Below are 5,325 nucleotides of genomic sequence, written 5' to 3' on the forward strand. Positions count from 1 at the left end.
AATTCCAGAAAATCCTCATGTCCATATTCTAGTTTTGTTAATGTTCTGCCTATTACATAATTTTAGAGTTGTTAAACAGGAAAATAAAGTGGACCATGTTAAACTAGGCATCTTTCCACCCCATTTACATATAAAGTTTATTTAAAACGGAGCTACGGTTATTCAGTTATGAAATAAATCATTTTAACATGGCAATTGAGCAAATTTAAACAAACTACATTTTAAACATATTTAACATGGATGAAAGTGGCATATCATGAAATTAGACAAAATTCTAAGCATTTTACATATATGAAACATTTTAATATGATGCACGGTTAAAGAGTTATTATATGCATGATGTTTGAGGTTTTTTCTGTAAAACTGGTAAATCACAGGATAAGGACTAAATTCGCAGGCAGGGAAAAAAAACAGAGGCCGCATCTGGCTGGGACTGGGCTGCTCACATTGGGCCTTGAGGCCGGTCGGCTTGGAGAGGGAGGCTGGAAGGGGACGCTGGGCCTGCTTGCTGGTGGCCCACGCAGCCGCTGAAGCTGGGCCAGGGGCGTTGGCTGGCGACGCGGTCAACGGGCACGGGCGAGCCCTCTGCTCGACCAAGCGAAGCAGACAGCAGCGGTTGAAGCAGGAGAGCAGCGGCGGAGGCGGTGGCTGGGAGCAGAGCTCCGGTGAGCGGGGCGAAGGGGCAGCAAGGTCCTGGGCGTCCGGATCTGGCCGGGAATGGGCTTGGACGGCGTCGGGCTTGAGGAGCTCGCCACGGGGTTCGACGTAGAGGAGGACTGAACGGGCGATGGCGCGGGGAGGCCGTCAGGGTCCTGGACGGCGAGGTTGGAGATGGTAGCTTGGTGCGGTTTCCGAAGAAGGGCAACGCCAGAACGGTGGGGACATGGGTCTTCAAGGCGGCGAGGAGCTACGGGTCGGTGGCCGGGGATCCATGGCGGTCGCTGCTGCGGTTGTCGATGGCGGGCTTCGGTTGGTCCTAGAAGCAGCGCAAGGACGACGAGGAGGAGCTGCGGCGAGATTGAGGCGGATCCGGTGGAGCTCAACTCCGGCGAGCTACTGCTCGTTGTCGGCCAGATGGAGACAGGTCGAGGGCGGCGGTGCTCCTGCTTGAATGGGGTGAAAGAGCCAGAGGGGTGAGACGATGGAGAAGCGCGGGAGAAAAGGAAGGCATGGAGCGACGAGACTGGCCTGGTCGCTGCTGTTGCTGGTTGGAACCTCCGGTGGGGAATCACCGGCAAGGAGGAGGTCGTTGGGAGGCTCGGGGTCGAGCTCCTCTTGATCTGGATCGAGGAGGGAGCGGGAGGCACGGCTGCGGTGGTGAAATCGAGGGAGAGTGGGTGGCGATGTGGATGGATGGATTTGATGGTTGGCGGCAGCAGATCCGAGGAGAGAGGAGGCTGTAGGTGGCGGCGGCTAGGGGGGACAAATGTCCTAGGATTTAGGGTTTGGTCTAAAAATGGAGTAGGGGTCTATATATAGGAAAAAGGGAGATGAGTTTGGATCATCCGATCGAAATCGGATGGTCGAGATAAAATATGCTTCGGAAGTCCAAATAAGAAAATGGAGATAATTTATGGATGTTTGGCGATGATCCGGATCCAACGGTGATGACTGAGCGGGTCGGGTTCCGGGCAGGTTTCGGACGCGCGCGAGGGGGGGGTCGGCGGCTGTGCAGAGAGGGTGGGCATTTAGATGAGAGGGGAAAACAAAGACAATGGGGTCTGACAAAAGGCTACGGGGACAAGGGGGTTTTGTTGGTCTCGGAGAAAGAGAGAAGAGAGGGGGTCCAATTGGTCTGAGAGAAGGTCAACAAGGACAAGCGGTCTGACAACAGGTCAATGAAGACAAAGAGAGAAGCGGTAACTACGAACGGCTATGAGGTTTATGAAAACATGCGGATGCAATGCGGATGATGCGATGAGATGAAATGCAAGACATGAACAAAATGCAAAACAAAAAAACAAAAACCCAACCACGGAGGAAAAATCATATCACATCTCCGGAAAAGGCAAGAGTTGGAGTTACGAATATGGAAAGTTGTATCTGGGGCGTTACAACACTCCACCACTACGAGAGGATCTCGTCCCGTGATCTAGGATGGCACCGGAGAGAAAAGGAAGAGGAAGATAAGAGATAAACTAAGTTGCTTGTTTGACGAACGAGTGAAACCATGAACCTTGAAAGTTTGAAGAGTTGAAAGAAAGAACACAACAGAGTTGAACACAATTGAGAGCACTCCAGTAGAAAAGAGAACCAAGGAACACCATGTGAACCTGGGAGGTTGCCAAGCTATGAATGACGAGCACAATGGACAGGAAGGAATTGAAACCACACTAGTTGAAACGAGATAAACAGGGAACAAGGAAGAACAAGTTCGGACAGCACTCCGGTTGAAAAGAGATGCAAGACTTGATAAGATGAAAAGAACATGAAAAGAGGACACGACACTCCGGTTAAATGGATAAGCATGAAAAGAACATGATCTTCGCAATTCGAGATCATGAGCGAAGAGAGCAACATCACATTGCCTCCGAAAGAAGGAATAGAAGATAGATCATTGGAATAACAGAATGGAGTAAAAAATGCCAACTTCTGCCACAAATGAGCTTGGAAAGCACCCTTCCAAGAAGGTTATAACGGAGTTGTTTGAAAACCAACAACGAAAAGAATAAGCTTGTAGTGGGCTTATGGAAACATCTCAACACTTGAGGTGAAATTCTGCCACTAACGAAAAACAATTGCTTGTTTGAGATCAAAGAAGAGATGAAAACTTCTTTTGCCGAGAAGAGAAGGAGAAACTTGGATCATTAATGAGCACCATAATTAGCAACATTCCTTAGGGAAGGCTTTAGGTGAAATCTTTACCAAGATAACTCCAATGGAGGGATTAATAGGTTGAAACGATCTCCTTAACAAAGAGAAAATGATGGATTTAAAACATCTCATTCTCGACAACTTGAATCATGAAGGGAAATTGTCAATAACGACATAGCACCACCTCAAAAGATAAGATAGAAAGAATTGCACTTCGGAATGCAAGATGAAGAATGCTTGAACTCCTCAAAACAAAACATGTGTTAAGCACCCTGTTTAATTTTGAGTATAGCTTGGTGGATCATAACTTCGAGAGAAATATTGAAAAATAATTGAAGAATGAAAAGAATCCTTAACGAACCATCATGAAGAAACTCTCAAAGAACTCCGGATAAATAAAAGAAGGTCGCAAGGAGAGAAGCTTGAAAAGAATAAGATGAATCCTTGCGTTGATTAGATGGAGCTTCGCGATGATAGAACCGAGAAAACTTGGAACTCCGGAAAGAAATATGAACAAATGAGATCAAAAAATTTGATGAACCTCCGGAATAAGGAATTAAACACTTGGATGAAACAAGAATAAGTATTACATTATGCTTATCCTTCACCAATTTAGATTGATGGCAAGCAACGGATTTGGCATACTACTTATTCTCATAAAAAGGATTAAGATAGATATATAGCGCAAACTTCAGAAGGTATTGATGGGACCACCGGTGGGATTTCGAAACAACGAATGAATTCATATGATAACAAAGGAAGTGAAATCTTGAACGAACCACCGTAAAAATTGAAAATGAAAGTAGAAAAGGCACAATTCACCGGGAAGAATTGGAAAACGAATGAAGATACTTGAGGGGATTTAAATACATGAGAACGAAGAGACCATGAACTGATTAGAGGGTATTTGAACGATGCACCGGTAGAATATGGAGAAGGAGAGCTAAAAGCTGAGAATGAAAAATTATGACATGATGGCTTCGGAGGAAAGAAATGGAAACAACTCATGAAATGCTTCGGATGGGTGAAAAGAATTCTCACAATCGAAAACAATTATGAGGATGGCATGAAGCTAGAACCATGAATCTTCAAGAGAATGGACCAAGATTTAGAGGAAACACTTCTTCGGTCTTCACATGTTGAGAATGATGACGAGAACCACCAAAACTGTTGAGGCACTTAGGATCAAAGAAGAATAGAAATGATGAAGCAACGATCAAAATATTTTGAAAACGATCTTGGAGAAGGGATATGACTGATGAAAATTCATTCTTACGTCAAACTTCGAAAGACTTTTGGAAATCGCTCCGGATAAATTAGAAGAGTTAGATAAGATCCTGGGAAAAGACCTGTGGGTTAGGGCCCACTCAAAGAAACACCGTTGAACGATTGATTGAAAGGAGGGATTGCACTGGTTGAATTAAATGGCTTGAATGAGATAATAATCCCCAAATAGCTTGAACGGATCTTGGAAGAAAAGACGAGCCTTCTGAGATATCTTCAACACTCCAGGACAAATGAATAGCGAGAATCGAATGATTAAGAGGTGCATCGGCATGAGAAAAACATTTGACATGAGGAAAAGAATATGATCAACACTGAAAGCTTGAAATTAATCCACCAGAGAAGAATACGAGAATGAAGAATGATGAACTTGAAACTGTTGAGCATCTTCATGGGAAATCACCGGATAAGAACATTGAAAGAAAAGAATGAAGAGACTTCCCACAAATAAAAGGATACATGATTAAGAAATCTGAGTCCTTGAAGAAAAAGGGGTGGGAGGGCGGGAAAACAAAGGCAACTTGGGGACAGATGAAACAGATACCGTTGAGAAAACTTAGAATTGATCTCACAAATGTTGAAATGATCGGATCCACTTGAAGAGAAGCACACTGGTTGGAAAGAATTGACATGACCATCTCGATGATCAAAAGGATTAGTACTCCCATAGAAATATGAGAACACCATTTAGGAAAGGTATGGATTCCACATTTGACTTAGAAGTAACTCGAATACCACAAATAAAACAAAACAAAGGATTTGGCTTGCAGAATAAGCCGGAACAAATACATATGATAGAGATTTACCCAAATCCATATCATGAATCTGTCGGAAAGATATTCTAGGAGCTACTTGAATTCCCACCAATAAGCTCCCAAAACTTTCTGGTTATGCAATCAGGTGTTGGCGATACAGGGGAAGCAATATATCTCACCCAAACTAACAATCCCTACATCCAGCTGTATCCATCCGTCAACACATAACCAAGAAAACTCTGGAAATCATGTACCTCAACCTTCGAAAAGCATCCGTTATATGAGCTATGGCAATACTCCCAAACTCCCCAGTACTGGGTGGCGTCGAGGTTATCTCACCAACAACTGCATAAAAGAGATTTTCGATGTCGGCAAAACTCAGGTATTCCAGAACTGCAACGATAAAATTGTGATGACAACACCTCGGAGCTCAACTCCCCGGGTCACTGCCACATAAAAGACAGGAGGCACC

Source organism: Triticum aestivum, chromosome 2B (genome assembly GCF_018294505.1).
Source record: "Triticum aestivum cultivar Chinese Spring chromosome 2B, IWGSC CS RefSeq v2.1, whole genome shotgun sequence".
NCBI lineage: Eukaryota > Viridiplantae > Streptophyta > Magnoliopsida > Poales > Poaceae > Triticum > Triticum aestivum.